This window comes from Rhinolophus sinicus, chromosome 15 (assembly GCF_057876585.1).
Source record: "Rhinolophus sinicus isolate RSI-liver-muscle chromosome 15, RSI-T2T, whole genome shotgun sequence".
Lineage (NCBI taxonomy): Eukaryota > Metazoa > Chordata > Mammalia > Chiroptera > Rhinolophidae > Rhinolophus > Rhinolophus sinicus.
In genome coordinates, this window is record NC_142515.1 from 67,953,641 (window position 1) to 67,973,158 (window position 19,518).

General features: G+C 44.7%; 1 long non-coding RNA gene and 1 pseudogene across 5 annotated transcripts; one reads left to right on the plus strand and one right to left on the minus strand.

Moving 5' to 3' along the window:
* Positions 1-4,589: 4,589 nt before the first annotated feature.
* On the minus strand, positions 4,590-18,155 carry LOC148755207 (testis-specific Y-encoded-like protein 4; annotated as a pseudogene). Its single transcript, XR_016018947.1, has 2 exons — positions 14,364-18,155; positions 4,590-5,503 (listed from the first exon to the last, which is right to left on the minus strand). The product of XR_016018947.1 is annotated as a testis-specific Y-encoded-like protein 4 (transcript).
* On the plus strand, positions 6,950-11,503 carry LOC141572652 (uncharacterized). 4 transcript variants are annotated; one of them, XR_016018949.1, is made up of 3 exons: positions 6,950-7,492; positions 8,263-8,321; positions 11,032-11,503. It is a non-coding gene; the product is annotated as an uncharacterized LOC141572652 (long non-coding RNA). The 4 variants fall into 4 exon arrangements; XR_012497961.2 differs by lacking the exon at positions 6,950-7,492 and adding an exon at positions 7,499-7,893; XR_012497962.2 differs by lacking the exon at positions 6,950-7,492 and adding an exon at positions 7,499-7,875.
* Positions 18,156-19,518: the final 1,363 nt, after the last annotated feature.

Below are 19,518 nucleotides of genomic sequence, written 5' to 3' on the forward strand. Positions count from 1 at the left end.
AGTTATACCAGCGACCAATCGGCTAACCGGCCACAGCCCACGGCCGATCAGCCACAGCCGACGGCCATCCACCACCCGAGCCAGCACCTTTCCACGTGAGGCCGAGAGCCTGTAAACTACTTTCTGGGGCTCTGTCCCCACAGTGCTGGAGAAGTTTCAGTGGATAGATGGGAAGATGGGGACACGGAGTCTGCCTGGGGGGGGGGGGGGCAGATACTACATATTCTAGCAGCTTCTCTGGCGTTCCTGCGTTCACGGTCCCCATCCAGGTTCAGGGACGATTACTTTTACACTGGGGTGGTACAGAAGAGGAACGGGACAAACAATACGAATAGTATCAGAGAGCAAAAATACTTATGGCCATAATGTGAAGTAAAAGCGGTATGTAAAGAATTTTCTGATATCCCGGCAAAAGTAATTGTTTTCACAGTAGCTGAATGAGTCAATCTCTCGGAACCCCCTCCCGCCTCTGAGCAGCTCACATTGTGGAACTGGAGTCTAATAATAAAAGGTGCAAGTTGAGTTGGAGGCAGGAGCACGCCCAGAATGACCCCTGGGTGTCCCCTTCCCTCTCCAGCGCTCCATTGAGCACAGTGGGCACGGCCCGCCCCCTGTTGGTCATCCTCAGCACTGCAGCCGCAGGCGGAAGAAAACCAGACCAAAAAAAATACACCTTTGGGGTCTTCAAAGCAGTGGAGCTGGCTCCAGGAGAGATGAGAGGAACCTCGGATGGTCGATGTCCCCGGTTTATGTCCACTGTCCTGGGGTGCCCAGTTTCCCCCCGGAGGCTCCGGCATGGGTGTTCCGGCCCCTGATCCCCGAGAAGCCGTCTAGTAGCCTGCCCCTGGCTCCCAGGCCACCCCGTCCCAGGGACCTCGGGGTAGAAAGCATTTACTGGACTCAGCGCAGTGGGTCATCGATGGAGAACAGTGATAGCACACAGTCTCCTACGAGCATGTGAGATCCTCGGGGTCCCCGCCCCAAGTATATTCCAGTTGCAGTGAAGGAATCAGGTCTTCCTTCTATATCCTGGAGGACCCTCCCCATGGGGGCTTGTCCTGGTCGCAGGCGCCCAGAGCGGTGGACACAGCACTCCAGACCCCGTCCTCTCCAGGCTGACCGACTGGGACCCTCGGGACCCCAGCCCACCAGCCTGGAATAGCTCCCCTCGGGATGCGGTGAGCCACGGGAATTTTGCTGGGACACTGGGGCCCGGACCTGGTCCCGCCTGGGCCTCAACGCGTGGCGCGTGCTCCCCCTTTCCCAAAGTCCCACCTTCAGAGATGTGGGCGTGCCCGCTGGCCGCTGCGGCCGGGTCAGCTAACCGGCCGCCTCTGAACCTCTAGCCAATCGGGGCCTCCAGACGCTGGCGCCGCCAGACAATCGAGGTGTCCACGGCCCGCGCCGCCCTCCTGTGATGCCGCGAGCCAATAGGTGTCCACTGTGGCTTCCCTCGAGAGTCGCGCAGCAGCCGGGGACGTCCCCCTGAAGTGGAGAAGATGCCGATTGTATTTGGGGGCTGGGCACCTGGAAGTGAGGCAGCATCGCCGGGCAGTCGGAGGCGGGAAGGTGGTGGGTGGCGGGGGGAGGGGCGGGGAGGGGGGAAGGGCGGCGCCTTTCCTTCCCGCGACTAGCCTGAATGTGGAGAGGCTACCGAGGGGACACGTGCAGCTGCATTGGCCTGCCCAGCCGGTCTCCTGTACCTCCCTGCGAGGCTTCCTGTGTTTGCAAAATGGATGGAATTTTAGACCACAGATTTTCTGAAAATGGGGATTGTCCCTATGGTAGTTCATATTGAGGCCAAATCATAATTATTCAGAAATAATGTTTGGGAAAGCCCAGAAGAAAATGTTGTGGAGCTTGGGTAAGGGCAAAAATAGTGGCAGTCACCTAACTAGATCAAACAGCAGCCAACTGTCACTGGAACACGTTATGTGTATCAAAAAGATAAGGAAACGGTGTTGTCGCCAACTTGGTTTTAAACTGAAGCTTCACGTTACCTGTGTAAAAACCTGAGGGTGGAAGCACTTTGAACTTTGGAACTTTCCCCTTGGACTTCTAATTCTTGTCAGTGCTTTGCAACAAGGCACTAACTAAAAAGCCTTTCTGTTTTCTTTTTAATTTAGTCTTTGATAAAAAGATGTTGCTTCCAGAAATCACATAGGAAGTTAGAAGACTCGGAATTAGAAGGACAATCCCTGCTCATCTAAATATGTAGATTATTCTAAGACGTATGAACTCTTAGAGGCCACAGGTGTTGTTCTCAGCATCTAGCCAAGGACAAGCATATTTGGCAGCCATTCAGTGGCTTTAACTGTCTTGACTTTATTGCCTGACTTCAATTCTGTCTTTTATGTCCTGTGTCTTCAGCACACAGCTGAGTGTAGGAGTCCAGACATTCCTGTACACAGCACAAGGAAAAGCTGTGAAAACCGTGCTTATGGGTCAACACATTCCCTTTTTATTGTTGTTGGACTTCAGGGGCATAGAGTTGGATTTAATCACAATCGCCCTGCCCCCATCCATGCAAAGGCTTGTTTTGATTTCGTTCTTTTTGATAGTGTAACACCACAGCCTGTTGCCCCAGAAATGCTGTGTAACAGTCAACCACAAAAGCTGGGTGGCTTACAAGCATGTGGTTTATTACCGCTGCACGCAGGGTGGGCAGCTCTGGGGGTCATGGTCCTCACTCACTCACACATCCAGGGATTGGCGGGTCTCCCTTGGGACCATCAGGGCTACTCTGCTTGGCTCCACTTAACTCTCATCCTCAAGCAGGCAAGTCTGGGAGTATTCTCAGGATGATGGCAGAGGCGGAGACCTGCCAGGTGTCCTGAGCCCTCTGGTTGGAACTGGCATCTCTGTTGCATTTTGTCGCCCAAAGTAAAACACAGACAGCTCAGATGCAAGAGGAGGGGGCATTGGTCTGTCAGGGCCTGTGGAATCAGATGAAATCCGTAGATCAATCTGGGCAGAATTGACATCTTATGATATCAAATCTGGCTTTCAAATCTGGCATATTTCTCTGTTAATATATTTCCTCTCTAAGTACCTCTTTATGCGGTTGTATGGTTCTCCCTGTAGAGAACACATACTTCGTTTGGTGGAATTATTCCTGGGTACTTGAGTGTCTGTGACACTCTTGGAAATGTTGCTTTGCTGAAATTGTGTTCTCAATTTGTTTGCTGTCAGTGCAGAGAAAAACGGTTATCGTTGGTAGGTTCATCACATTTCCAGAAATTTTGCTGTACTGTATTATTATTTCCGTTAATTTGCCTGCAGACTGTTGGGTTTTCTACATAAATGATCATACCATTTTCAAATAATGATAGTTTCCTTTGCTTTTTTTCTAATCCTTGAGTCTCAGATTGCTGTTTCTGAGCTGCTTGTTCTGGCCAGGACCTCCAGTCCAGTGGTCATTCAGTCTTGTCCCTGATTTTAAACGCAGTGCTTCCAGTATTTCCACGACTAGGGTGATGTTTGCCTAGGTTTTTTTGGTTGGTGTGTTTTCATCCTTGATTTTTTTTTTTTATGTAATTTATTTTTTAAATTTATTGGGATGACAATTGTTAGTAAAATTATATAGATTTCAGGTGTACAATTCTGTATTACGTCATCTATAAATCCCATTGTGTGTTCACCACCCAGAGTCAGTTCTCCTTCCATCACCATATATTTGATCCCCCTTACCCTCATCTCCCACCCCCCACGCCCCTTACCCTCTGGTAACCACTAAACTATTGTCTGTGTCTATGAGTTTCTGTTTCTCATTTGTTTGTCTTGTTCTTTTGTATTTTTTGGTTTATATACCACATATCAGTGAAATCATATGGTTCTCTGCTTTTCATCCTTGATTTTTTTGTTGTTGCTTTAAATATGGATATTCTTTATCAGGTTAAAGAATTTTCTTTTCTCCTAATTTACTAAGAGTTTAAATCATGAATGGGTGTTGAGTCTTCGATTGGGATGATTTTCTTGTTGTTTCTCTTTTAATCTGTGGGTTATTATGGATTTTCTATTGTCAAGCCATCCTTGGATGTCTAAGATAACCCCACTATGGGTGTGCTATATTATTTTCCCCTGTATCATTATATCCAATTTGCTATTATTTTACTGAGGATTTTTGCAACTATTTTCATAAGTGAGATAAATATGTAACTTTTAATATTTTTGTGTGCTTTTGATTTCAGGGTTATGCTGGTTAGGTAGAATGAGTTGGGAGTGATTCCTTCTTTTTCCCTTGTCTGAAAGATTTTGTGTTAAATTGAGATGATGATTTCTTTGAAACTTTTGTAGAATTCTGTGTGTATGTGTATGTTTTTAACTAATTGCTTTATTTTTTTGAATGATCATAGGACAATTCAGCCTATAGGAATTTTTTAAATTTCATTTCATTTTTCCAAATTGTCAGCTTATAGTCATTGATAATATTTTCTTTTTTTTAATTTATTTTTTAAATTTATTGGGGTGACAATTGTTAGTAAAATTACATAGATTTCAGGTGTACAATTCTGTATTACATCATCTATAAATCCCATTGTGTGTTCACCACCCAGAGTCAGTTCTCCTTCCATCACCATATATTTGATCCCCCTTACCCTCATCTCCCACCCCCCACCCCCCTTACCCTCTGGTAACCACTAAACTATTGTCTGTGTCTATGAGTTTCTGTTTCTCATGTGTTTGTCTTGTTTTTTTGTTGTTTTTGGTTTATATACCACATAGCAGTGAGATAACATGGTTCTCTGCTTTTTCTGTCTGACTTGTTTCGCTCAGCATTACTCTCTCAAGATCCATCCATGTTGTCACAAATGTTCCTATTTCATCTTTTCTTACTGCCGAATAGTATTCCATTGTGTATATATACCACAACTTCTTTATCCATTCATCTATCGAAGGACATTTTGGTTGTTTCCATGTCTTGGCCACCGTAAACAAAGCTGCAATGAACATTGGAGCACACGTGTCTTTATCTCTAAATGTTTTCAGATTTTTTGAGTAGATACCCAGGAGAGGGATTGCTGGGTCATATGGCAATTCTATTCGTAATTCTTTGAGGAACCTCCACACTGCCTTCCATAACGGCTGCACCAGTCTGCATTCCCACCAACAGTGTATGAGGGTTCCTTTTTCTCCACAGCCTCTCCAACATTTGTTATTATTTGTCTTGTTGATGATAGCCATTCTGACTGGGGTGAGGTGATATCTCATTGTGGTTTTGATTTGCATTTCTCTGATGATTAGTGATGTTGAGCATTTTTTCATATGTCTATTTGCCATTTGTATGTCCTCTTTGGAGAAATGTCTCTTCAAGTCCTCTGCCCATTTTTCAATTGGGTTGTTTGTTTTTTTGTTGTTGAGTTGCATGAGTTCCTTGTATATTCTGGATACTAGCCCCTTATCGGAGGCACTGTTTGCAAAAATCTTCTCCCATTCAGTTGGTAGCCTCTTTATTTTGTCAATGGTTTCTTTTGCTGATACCACAACTTCTTTATCCATTCATCTTTAAAAAAAAAAGGACAAAAAATCATCAGATTTGTTTGGAACCACAAAAGACCCTGAATAGCCACAGCAATCTTAAGAGAAAGAACAATAATGGAGGTATCACACTTCCTGACTTTAGCTTGTACTACAGGGCAACAATAATCAAAACAGCATGGTATTGGCAGAAAAACAGACACATAGACCAATGGAATAGAATTGAGAACCCAGAAATAAAACCACATAAATATGGACAGATAATTTTTGACAAAGAAGCTAAAAACATACAATGGAGCAAAGACAGCCTCTTCAATAAATGGTGCTGGGAGAATTGGATAACCACGTGCAAAAGAATGAAACTGACTGCTATCTGTCACCATGTACCAAAATTAATTCAAAATGGATCAAAGACTTAAGCATAAGACCTGACACAATGAACTGCATAGAAGAAAACATGGGTACTAAACTTATGGACCTTGGGTTCAAAGAGCATTTTATGAATTTGACTCTAAAGGCAATGGAAGTAAAAGCTAAAATAAACGAATGGGACTATATGAAACTTAAAAGCTTCTGCACAGCAAAAGAAACCATCGACAAAATAAAGAGGCAACCAACTGAATGGGAGAAGATTTTTGCAAACAGTGCCTCTGATAAGGGGCTAATATCCAAAATATACAAGGAACTCATGAAACTCAACAACAAGAAAACAAACAACCCAATTGAAAAATGGGCAGAGGACCTGAAGAGACATTTCTCCAAAGAGGACATACAAATGGCAGATAGACATATGAAAAAATGCTCAACATCACTAACCATCAGAGAAATGCAAATAAAAACCACAATGAGATATCACCTCACCCCAGTCAGAATGGCTATCATCCACAAGACAAATAGTAACAAGTGTTGGAGAGGCTGTGGAGAAAAAGGAACCCTCATACACTGTTGGTGGGAATGCAGACTGGTGCAGCCGTTATGGAAGGCAGTGTGGAGGTTCCTCAAAAATTACGAATAGAATTACCATATGACCCAGCAATCCCTCTCCTTCGTATCTACCCAAAAAGTCTGAAAACATTTATACATAAAGACACGTGTGCTCCAATGTTCATTGCAGCATTGTTTACAGTGGCCAAGACATGGAAACAACCAAAATGTCCTTTGATAGATGAATGGATAAGAAGTAGTGGTATATATACACAATGGAATACTACTATTCGGCGGTAAGAAAAGATGATATAGGAACATTTGTGACAACATGGATGGATCTTGAGAGTGTAATGCTGAGCGAAATAAGTCAGACATAAAAAGCAGAGAACTGTGTGATTTCACTGATATGTGGTATATAAACCAAAAACAACAATAGAACAAGACAAACACATGAGAAACAGAAACTCATAGACACAGACAATAGTTTAGTGGTTATTAGAGGGTAATGGGGGAAAGGAGATGGTAGATGAGGGTAAAGGGGATCAAATATATGGTGATGGAAGGAGAACTGACTCTGGGTGGTGAACACACAATGTGATTTATAGATGATGTAGTACAGAATTGTTCACCTGAAATCTATGTACCTTTACTAACAATTGTCATCCCAATAAACTTTAATTAAAGAAAAAAGAGAGAAATAATGTTAGAATTTGTTGGCAACCATCAGAATGACCAATCAGGTAAATTACGTGACGTTTCAGCATTTTTCTTTTTCTTTTTTTTAAAAAAGATTTTATTGGGGTATGGGAACAGGACTTTATTGGGGAACAGTGTGTACTTCCATGCCTTTTTTCCAAGTCAAGTTGCTGTCCTTTCAATCTTAGCTGCGGAGGATGCCCATTCAGCTTCAACTTGTTTTCCTTTCAGTCTTAGTTGTGGAGGGCGCAGCTCGCTCCAGGTCCAGTTGCCGTTTTCTAGTTGCAGAGGGCGCAGCCCACCATCCCTTGTGGGAGTCGAACCGGGAACCTTGTGGTTGAGAGTACACACTCCAATCAACTGAGCCATCCGGGAGGCAGCTCAACTCAAGGTGCCGTGTTCAATCTTAGTTGCAGGGGGTGGAGCCCACCATCCCTTGCGGGACTCGAGGAGTTGAACTGGCAACCTTGTGGTTGAGAGCCCACTGGCCCATGTGGGAATCGAACTGGCAACCTTCGGAGTTAGGAGCATGGAGCTCTAACCACCTGAGCCACCGGGCCGGCCCCGATGTTGCAGCATTTTCCACTTGTGCTGTCTCTGATGGTACAGTAACTGAATCTGAGAGCACTGATCAACGGTCCCTATTCAACCAACTGCCATCTTCCGTATGGGCAAAATCTTCAACTGATATTGGCAGAATTCACAGTGTACCTTCTATCAAGGTTCAAATTGATCCTTCAAAGCCTCTGCCCAGAATTAATCAATATCCTATAAGTAAGGAGGCCTTCCAAGGTATAAAGCCCATAATAGAAGATGACATAACTCAGGGTCTTATTATTCCTTGCACTAGTCCTTGTAACATTCCTATTCTACCTGTGAGAAAGCCAAAGGGATGAGGGTGGAGGTATGTCCAGGACCTCTGAGCAATAAACCATATTGTCATCCCTTGACACTCTGTTGTTCCTGACCCTCATACGCTGCCCAGCATCCATCCCAACTGCAAGTAAATTCTTTACAGTAATTGACTTATGCAGTGCATTCTTTGGCATCCCAGTTGAGGAAGCTAGCCAATACCTTTTTGCTTTCACTTGGGAAGGAAAACAATTTATCTGGACGGTAATGCCTCAGGGTTTCACTGACAGCCTTTCTTATTTCTCACAGATTCTGAAGACTGATTTGGATGATGTGTTTTCCCTAAAGGTTCCATCTTGTTACAATACGTATGTGGATGATTTACTTCTTTGCTCTCCTCAGGTTTCTTCACAGGATGATAGCATCCATCTGTCGACACTTTTGGCCTTAAAGGGCATAAGGTCGCTAAAGAAAAATTACAATTTGCTTAAACTCAGGTTCGATATTTCAGACATCTGATACCAGAACAGGGTCTACACCTGGAACCAGACAGGCTCCATTGCATCCTAAATTTCCCGAGGCCCAAGACTAAGCACCAATTGCGAGGTTTTCTTGGGCTAATCAGCAATTACCAGAATTGGATCCCAAATCTTTCTCTTATGACAAAACCTCTATATGTCTTATTAAAGAATGACAGTCCTGACCCAATTTCGTGGGAAGAACAGGATGACGTGGCCTTCAAGGCCTTGAAGGAGAGTTTAATAAACCCACCTTCTCTTGGGCATCCTAACTATCAGATTCCATTTTTCATTTCTGTGCATGAAAAGCAAGGAAATGCCCTTGGCGTGCTCACTTAGAAACATGGGGATCAACATAAACCCCTAGGAAACTATAGTCAGCAACTGGACCCTGTGGCTCGGGGATACCCTTCTTGCCTCAGAGCTGTTGTTGTCACTGCCCTCTTGGTTAAGGCCACAGAGAAGATTATTGTGCGATCCCCTCTATCTTTGTGTCTCATGCAGTAGAAGCTCTCCTAAATTCTCATCACACCTAGCATCTTTCAGTCAGTCATCTTACTTCCTATGAAATCCTTTTGTTAACCGCTTCCCATATGACCCTTTCAGCTACTTTTCTTTCTTCTGAGACTGAGGAAGCCCCTCATGACTGCCTGCCATTAACAGATCACCTTCTGACTTATGACGATTTGCAGAAAACTCCTCTAGATAAAGCTGATCTTTCCTGGTTTACAGATGGTCAATTTACTTAAAAAAAACACAATGATAAGTACTGTGCTTATTATGCTGTTGCAGCCCCTTCTGAAGTCATCGAGGCAGCACCTTTGCCTCTGGCCACTTCAGCACAGCAGGCTGAATTATATGCCCTCACTCAAGCTTGCATTTTAGCAAAGGGCAAAACTGTGAACATTTATACTGACAGTAGGTATGCTTTTGGAGTGGCTCACACCTTTGGGATGCAATGGAAACATGGTTTCCTTTCCTCCAATAGAGATAAAATTAAGAATGGTTCATATTTATGGGGATTATTAGATGCTATAGTTCTGCTTTAGCCATTATTAAGATTCCAGGACATTCTAAACTAGATTCCCTGAAAACTAAGGGAAATCACCTTGCCGAGATTTCTGCTAAGAATGCTGCCCTTAAAGACATCAGCAGCAGTCAGACTTCTGTCATGGTCCAAAGAGAAGCTACTTGTGTTACTGGCTAGAGAAGCCCAACAATCAGCTTTTGAAGAAAAACATGACTGGAAATCCAACAATTGCTGGTTTAATAAGGAAATAAACTCTGGTTTGGACCAAATAACAACCCAGTTCTACGAGAAATGCTAAAATTCCCAGTCCTAACCACTTTACATGTGTTGAATCATTGGTCTACTGACAAAATGGTAGCATTCATGCACCAATATTGGTGGACAGATATTAATAAGGCTGAAAAAAGTGCCTACCTCAGGTGTCCCACCTGTCCAAAGTACAACTCAGGGAAGCCTGTTTGCACTGCCCCTGGACATTTTAAATTGCCAAATGGACAATTTGCTGTCTGGCAAATGGACTTCATACAGCTTCCCCCATCTCATGGATAAAAGTATATTTTAGTCATGATACGTATATTTTCTCAGTGGGCTGAAGCTTTCCCTTGCAGACAAGCTAATGTGTCTGCAGTAGTTAAAGTACTGTTAGAAAAGATTATTCCTACTTGGGGAACTCCTCTTGAATTCCACAGTGATCGAGAAACCCATTTCACTGGTCTGGTGCTAAAACCAGTCTGTGCTGTTTGGTCAGCTCTGCAACATTTTCACTGTGCTCACCATCCTCAATCTTCAGGATTGGTTGAATGCACTAATGGCATTATTAACACTCAATTGGCAAAATTTTGGTAGAAACTCTTCAAATACCTTGGCCAAAAGCATTGCCATTAGTCCTTTTAAATCTCAGATCTACACCTTTTGGGACTCATAAGCTTTCACCTTTTGAGATAATTGCAGGATGCCCTATGCATTTGGCCCCTGCCTCTCTTGATCCACAGTTGGTGAAAGGAGACATACTTCAATATTGTAAAGGCTTAATTGGTTTTATCAACAATAATCATGCTTTAGTAGAACAATCGTTTCACAGTGCACTCCAGGGAAATGAAAAACTGCAAATTCATACTCTACAACCTGGAGTTTTTTTTACTGGAAAAGACACCTCAAAAAGGATTCCCTCCAGTCACACTGGAAGGGCCCTTACCAGGTACTGTTGACTAACCTCTGTGCTGCTAAACTGCAGGAAGTAGACTCTTGGATACACGTGTCACACCTAAAGAAGGCACCAAACCCTGACTGGAACTGCACACAGTCTGGTGACCTGAACCTAAAGCTGTCAAAATTTAAAGCAGGTGACCTCTAAGGAAATGGGTTACCAAGTCTTTCTGGTTGTTGAATCTATCATCAAGAACTTTGATCTATCTAAGATAAAAATAATCTTTGTCTCATTAGCTATAAGCTTAAACTTCTGGTTTACACCTACCATATAAACTAGGTTGTTATGTTCTAATTCTACCTTTAAATCTTATTGTTTTTAAGCTCTGCTCCTGATGCCCATCAACCCTGGACACTAGCTGTTCCCAGTCCATGCACTCTCCCCTTGATGAAAGAGATGACGCCCAGAGAAGGTCCTTCCTGACACTGAAGGACAAAAGGCTGACGACTGTAAAACCTGAGACCTGAAGACCTGACTGTTGATCAATGATGCTTTTAGAGAAAAGATCTTGATCAAAAGGAGGGAATGATAAAAGCGAACTGGCACTTTAAGTAAACTGACCCGGGAGCTGGGAGGTCTATGGATGGAGCTGGGCTTCCTGTTACTCTCTAGTCCTGACTTCCTGTTAAACTTTATGGTTCTAACTTCCTTCAGGGGGAATATACTCATATATAGGGACCATCTTGGGAGAGTGGTAGAACACTGCAAGTGGGCGCCAGCCGGAAGTGTGCGTTCTCACATTGCTGCGGTGGTTTTGCTTTTACCTTTTCCCAAATAAACCCTCCTTTTGGCGGACTGCCTGGCAAATTATTTTGTCCAGTCGACAAGACTAACACCCTTGCAAACTTTCCCAACATAATTGCAAAGGGAAATGGACTCTCTGACTGTTGGACATGCCACACGCAGCCTGGAAACACCCCTCCTCTCCCCAGTTTCAGCCTGCCCTTTTTAATCTCAGCCTTACCTTTCTGTCTGGGGTCCCTAAAGAGTTCTTCCACAGTACTCCCTTTGTTGTCAGGTTAGACTTCTCAGCTACACGTCTGGGCTGCACTCACCTCACCCCACTAGTTAATCGGTCTGATACAACTAGGGTCAGAACCCTCAACTGTACATCCACATCAAGCCCTTGTCACTTCTGTACATATCGAGAGGGAGGCTACCTCTTGTCTGTCCAGTCCCCCTATTAGCCCATTACCTTTGACATTTCTAAAAGGGGCACTCCAAATACTACCTTCTGGTGTCCAGCTAATCACAGAGCTCACGACAGACAGGCAACAACATCTCGGAAACTTCGCCACCTACCTCCAAGAGCAGGATGGGTACCAACAAAGCCCAGGGTTGCTGGGCTAAGGGGAGACCTTTCCTCTCCCCAATACAACAGAGCTCCTCCTTGGGGCTCAGGTCTGACCACATGGTTTAAGTCCTCCTTCCACATCGAGCTTGTACCCCCCTCCAGGTTATTTATTTCTTTGTGGTCCTCCTCAAAATGAACTACCCAACGAAAAGTTGCCAGGTGGGGTCTACCACCACTCTCCTATCTCCCTGGCTACACATGTATTGACAAGTCTCAGTTTGAAGGACATCCCTTAGGGTGTTTAGGCCTTTGGGGCATATCAATCACGGTTCATAACATCACTCATCCCCAAGCCAAACGGGCTGTAGGACTCATTTAGTTGGTACTGGGGCTGCCGTTGGTCTAGCAGCCTCTTGGGGAGGATCTGCCTATCGTGAGGCTACTTTAACCACCCTAACAAAGTCCTAGCTGCCCTAGCTCAAAGCATGGGAGCCGCCTCCAGAATCTCCAGGGGTGCCTCGATTCGTTTGCAAATGTTGTCTTTGACTACTGACTAGCCCTTGATTACTTATTAGCTGGACAAGGGGGAGTATGTGCAGTAATTAGTAAGACTTGCTGCACTTGTGTAAATGCCACCAGTCAAGTAGAAGAAGATATTTAAAAGATATATATATATATATAATCAGGCTGAATAGCTTCATAATTTTGCAAAGGAATGTCCAATGACTGACTCTATCGGGCAGGCGGTAAAAGACATTCTACCTTCCATGACTTGGTTTCTACCCTTACTCTGGCCTTTAGTTTGTATATTGCTTCTACTGCTATTCTGCCCATGTCTTTTTAATCTACCTGTCAAATTTATGTCCTCCAGATTACAACAGTTCCACTTAAAAATGATGGTCCTCCAGAAATTCCAACCTGTCCCTCCAGAAACAGAAGACTCAGATTTAACCAGTCTCCTCTCAACAATGTCGCACCGCTTTCGCCTCCTACCCGCTGAAAGTACAGGGACAACACCTCTTTCCTCCTGACAGAGAGCAAGAGGATTGGACCCTGACTATGACATCACTTCCTTTCAGCAGGAAGTAGATACAGAAGAGACACATTGTCCCCTTTCCTAAGAGTTCAGGGTCTCAAACTCTTGAGAGGGGAATGATAGGATGGGTAGATAGAAGTGAGCAGCAGAAGGAGAGACCTAGCCCTGGATAGAAAGCCCCTTGCTGCAGCTCCTACTTGGGTCAAGACCCCTTGCAGCTGCCCTCACTTAGGACACCAATGCCTCATTGGCCCGCCAGGATTCCAGGCTCACACATGCCCCTGAGTCAAAGGGATGTGTTGTTAGAAGCCAAAGAAGGAAGGAAGACATCCCACTTATCAGAGAATACATCCTGTTTTTCAGGACCATTTTAGTGACCTTCTCAAACAAATCATAAAAAGAAAATTGACAGAAACTACCTTGAGAAGCAAAAGGGAGGGCTGGACACCACGGCAGAAGAGAAAGAGATAAAGAAAAAGGAGAGGGGCAGGCAATTCTACCCAAACAAATAAAAGCCTTCATACACTGTAAGGAGAGGCTTTTCCCCCTCTTGGGATTGGTCCTCTCCACATCTGAGAGTGTATCTGCCTTTGTGAATAAACTCCTTACTACACTATGCATGCACAAAACACTGTCTCTTGACTGAACTCTTTCCCTTGAGAAGAGAAGAGCCAAGGAAATCATCACAACCCGGTAACACTTGCGTTAAAAGTCACAGCATAAAAACCATGGCTCCCGCTCAATTAGGTGGCAGAAAAATAACTGGGTATTTCAGCATCACGGCCTGTCGTCCCCTGGTCTGACACCACCCGCACACACAGAAACAAGACTGACTGCCAGCACACGTGCCCCCCATACACGTACTAAAATGCACAGGGTCGAATTAGCAGGAACTTATAGATACACACATGCACAAGACTCACAATGGCACATTCACGTGTTCACAGGTGCACAGGTATCCAGACACCAGTACACAGCGACATTCCAAAACACATGTTCACACATTCCCAGAGGTATACACACACACTTGGATGCAAGACAAGACCTGTGCCTACAGGCCTAAAGGAGACACACATGGGCTGGCTACTTGATCAGCACTTGGGAGCCCCTGGCTCTCCCACTCCATAAATCACCCTTCTCCCGCCAGTCAGAATGGCTTGCCTTCCAGCCAGCCCCTTGAATAGATGTCCAGTCTTCCCTAAGTAGAGAATATCTTAGTGCAGGCAGGCTCTTGCCCTCCAGTTAAAAGGGGACACCAGGTAACTGGCTTCTGAGGCCCAGACAACGGACAGGGACAGAAAGGAGCAGGAGAAGTGGTTACTCACCAGCCTATGCAGTTGCTGAACGCCACGGAGGAGTTTTGGGTCAGGACGGCCAAGTCTCGGAATCAGAGGCAGATCCCAAGCAGGGCTCCACAAAGGACTCTCTCAAAGATCACATTACTTTCAGACTCTTCAAAGATCACATTACTCAAATTATATTTCTAAAAATAGACTATATATGAAGAGATTAGAGCAAGCTGATATATTATCAAAGTCTTCACACTGCACAGGAAACCAGTTTGATATTTTTGCAAACGTTCTCAATTACAAGCAAAAACCAGGCCTGTAAGTGTCAATTTTGCCAGCCAGCAAAAATGAAGGAATTTGAATTTACTCACAGTGAAATAAGAAGTATATACCATTAATATTCCACATATAAGGTCATTCCTAGAATAATAGAGAGAAAACATCTAGACTTGCATTTTTGTGTATAAAAATCTACTGGTGAATTCAAGGACATAGGAAAAATTGGAGGAAAACTCTCTTCCAAGCATCCTCTTTAAACATTAACCACTTCGATTCTCCCACCCACCTCTCCTGGCAAGAGCATCAAGGCCTCTTCTCCAACCTCAGACCCTGCAAGGATCGTTTTCTCTGACTGCCTTTCCAAACCCGCTCCACAGCAGGCTCATTTCTGTGTCTGGGCTTTCAGTTTCTCCAGCCTAGAGCACCCTCCCCACCGCTTTGTATCTAGATCTACTAAGCCCTCGGGGAGCTTATGGCAGTGCCTTCAAAAAGAAAGGAGAAAAGAGGAGTGCGGATGTCATCACCACCACTATACCCCTCTGTAAGTAAGACAGCCCCGACAGCACTGCTGTCTCACCTTTTGTTTGTTTCTGAGCAATAACTGCTTGAGAGAGGAAGGGAGCAGATGGGGGAGGAGGGAAGGGAAAGGGGGGCAAGGAGACAAAGGAAGGAGGAGGAGGGAGACAGACAGACCAGAAATACATCTTCTTCAGTGCCCCCGGGTGGTTTATTGTCTAGGACTCAGAAAGGCTAACTGTTGGAAGGGACCCCATTCCAACCTTGCTTTGGACACTGTCACATATGACTGCCCAACCTTCCCAAAAACCAATTGAGTTTATGGGTAACCATTTGGGAAGGGAGTGGTTCCTGCATGCTGCCTGGGGTCTTAAGTCCACGGATAGTTCCTGAGGAGGCAGGCCATGGTGACTGTGCAAAGCTCATCCTAAAGACTGAGAATAGGTTTGGGTGGGCCACAGCACAGGTTTTCATACTCACCAGTAACTGGTCACAATGCAGAGTGACCAAGGGCATTAAGCAGATTAACATGATAACACAGAACACATGTCATCTGTTACCTCATTCATGCCTAGTAGCCACCCATCAGCCACCTGATTATTCTGCCAAGTAACCAGCAGGCTGGATGGTACAGGCCCAGGAAAGCAGCTGGGAACCAGTTAGTGGTAGCCTGGAATGTCCAGTTTGGGATCATGGCTGGTATCATCTATTTCAGCTTCATCTTACAGCAGTGACACTCAGACAGCTCACCATAGAGTACAGGGGTCAGTGCATATCTATGGCATCATGTGCTTGGCATTGAAGCAGTGGACAGCCATGCACTTGGAACACGTAACACTTTGCAGAACAGCACCGAGGCCCAGCGGAAGAAGAGCATAGGCATGTAAGCAACAATCTTGCAACTGGTTGAAGACTTAGAAGAACCAAAGAAAAAAAAATAATCCCGTGTGAAGAGAAAGCAGATGGAGGATTGCATGCTGTTGTCTAAGCATAGAATCCAAGAGAAGGTGGTAAGGAAACTTGTGCAGGAGCTTCTCACAGGTCAGGAGTTAGCCAGACTGCAGCCTGAAGGACCTGGGGCTCTCCACTGGTTGCTTTGCTGGATCTCAAATTCCTCTGTGGGGTCCTTCATCCATCAGGTAATACTGTAGGGGATTGAGCCACAGTTCTGCTTTCATAATCTCAGCAATCCTGTTGAATTCTAGGAGACTATGGTCTAAGAACCAGTTGAAGGAACTGGGGATGGTGTTCCCTTCCTGTTTCCTATGGATATGGGACTGGGGGTGTTGGCCCTGGTGTCAGCAGATTGGAATGGAAAGGGACACCATCCAGCCAGAGGATCTGCGCTCATATTCCTTGATGAGCCCCTCATTTCAGAAGTAGAGTTTGCTTTGAAAGATGAGCCTGAATTTGCAGCCTATTTTAGGGTGTTTAAGCTCCTCAACTTCCAAATTGATGATGTGCCTCATCATGTCTTCGTCTTGGCCACTGGTCATAGGTGACAGCTAGGGATGGTTCTGAAAAGCAGTGACCCAAAAACCTGGGATATTCTGGATACTTCCACACTGCATATGGAGCCTTTGCATCCAGCCAAATTGCGCTCCAGCTGAAGGAAGGCCCTGTCTACCTGGGCACTTATGTTTGACAGCTCCTGATCAATGGCCTCTAGTGAGTCCATGCAGTTATTGATCTTCGGACCCCTGGCACCTGTCTCCTGTTTCACTCCTACCACCTTTTTCTCCTTCTGTGTTACCTTCTTTTCCTTCACCACCTCCTCTGCTACTCCCTCCTTTTCTGGTGTCGCTGAGATGGCACACTTTTTTGTCATCACTTCCTTGGCCTTTGCCCCAGACATCATTTGAGACCCAAACTCCCCTGTGCCACATGCTTCTAGAAATTTCTCCCCAGCAGGACCTCTCAGTTCTCTACGCTGACAGCCATTTTCCTGCCTATTGTCTGCTGCCACTGAGGCAGAGGCAGAGGCTGCTTCCAGGCCCTCCGTAGCCTCTTTCTGGTCCATTTTAGTCATTGCACAGCTGCAACTCCCAGCAACTTGAATGCAGAGCACAGGGCCACAGCCCCAGTGGGCCCGAGATGGGCCTCCCTCCAAGGCAGTTTCCAAACTGCCATCACATGTGTCTCCTCAGTTTTCTTGCTCTGGCCCTGGTTCAGGTCCTGATGTCCTGGAGCACGGTCAGGAGTAACAAGGCCACAGGTTTTAGAGACAGGAAGGTTGTTGCCCTCATCCAGGCCACTCGTTTTGGTAGAAGTCAGACCCGCAGAATGAGAGAGCGATCCTTGTCCTCTGCAGAAGCCATATCTTACTGGTTTTGATGATATTGTAAATGAGGTTGTTTTCTTAATTTCCTTTTTGCACGGTTCATTGTTAATATATAGAACTGCAACAAATTTCATTCTATTTTTAAATAAAAATTTAAATATCTGAGCTGTACAGCATAATGTGTTGATATACATATACATGATGAAATGATGAGTACAGTGGAGCTAGTTAACATATCTCCTCATAGTTCCCAGTTTTTTTGTGATGCGAGCATCTGACATCTACTCTCTGAACAAATTTCCCGTATTCAATGTGGTATTATTAACTAGAGTCATAATGCTATATGTTTGCTCTCTAGACTTATTTATCCCGCAAACTGCAACTTTGTCCCTTCTGACCGACATCTCCCCCTCCCCCACCTCCGCAAATTCCCTGTTAACCACCATTCTGCTCTCTGCTCCTGTGTTTGTCCTTTTAGATTCCACATATGAAGGAGATCATGAAGGGATTTTTTTCTTTCAGTGTCTGGAAGCTCAGACGATAAAATCAAGAGTAAACAAGTGGGATTCCACCAACTAAAAAGCTTCAGTGCAGCAAAGGAAACAACCAAATAGAACAGCAGCCTGTGGATTGGGAGCATATATGCCAACTACATGTCTGATAAGGGGTAGATATCCAATAAAACAGCACAATAACAAAGAAACAAACAACCTGATTGAAACATTGACATTTTTGATCTGAATAGACATTTTTCTGAAGAAGACATAAAAATGGCCGACGGCTGTATGAAACGGAGGAAATTGGTACAGCCATTCTGGGAAACAGTATGAAGGTTCCTTAACAAACTACAAATAGAAAATCCATATGCGCCAGCAGTCTCTTATCTGTGTATAGAGCCACAGAGAATGAAATCAGAACCTCAGAGAGAGAAATCTCCTTCTTCAGGGACCTCCCAGGTTGGCAGTGCCCACCAGGTGGCTGTGCCACCCTGAGGGCTCAGTGCCAGCACTGGCCCTCTGTGCCCTGGGGAGGGAAGGGCCCAAAGCACCCCTTCCTCCCGGCCCACCCAGGCTGGCTGGAAGCTCAGGTTGGCTAGATGCCCATGGCAGGGACAGGGGTGCAGGGAGATTGAAAGGCTGTGTCAGGGCACCTGAGGAAGGAGGGCTAGGACGGGGCTGGGGTGGCAGCCTCCCATGAGGCTCCTGGAGCTAATGCTGCCTGTGGGGTCCAAGCTGCAGGAGCAGCTCCCTAGGGAGTCCCACAACCTCCCCTGGAGAAGATCGGCCTCCTGCACTGTCCCTGGGCCAGGGATGCAGGGGAGGGTTACCGGGAGAATATTCCCTACCAATGACCTTCAAGTGCCCAACTCGAAACCCTGGGTTTATCCTAGGGGCACAAGGATGGTTCAACATACGCAAATCCATCAATATGATACCTCACATAAACAAAATAAAGGACAAAAATCATACCATTATATCAATTGATGCAGAAAAAGCATTTGACAAGATACAACATCCATTTATGATTAAAACACTTCATAAAATAGGTATAGAAGGAAACTACCTTAACATAATAAAGGCCATATATGACAAACCCTCAGCTAATCTCATAATTAAGGTGAAAAACTGAAGACTTTTGCTCTACATTCAGGAACATGACAGGGCTGTCCCCTATCACCTCTGCTTTTCAACATAGGTTTGGAAGTCCTCGCCAAAGCAATCAGGCAAGAGAAAGAAATAAAAGGCATCCAAATTGGGAATGAAGAAGTTAAATTGTCACTCTTTGCAGATGACATAATACTATATATAGAAAACCCTAAAGATTCCACCAAAAAGCTATTAGAAACAATCAACGAATACAGTGAGGTTGCTGGCTACAAAATCAATGTACAAAAGTCATCGCATTCCTATATACTAACAATGAATTCTCAGAAAATGAAATAGAAAAAAATCCTTTTGCAATTGTAGCAAAAAGAATAAAATACCTAGGAATAAACTTAAGCAAGGATGTGAAAGACCTATATGCTGAAAACAATAGGACATTTAAAAAAAAAAATTGAAGAAGACACAAAGAAATGGAAAGACATTCCATGCTCATGGATTGGAAGAATCAACA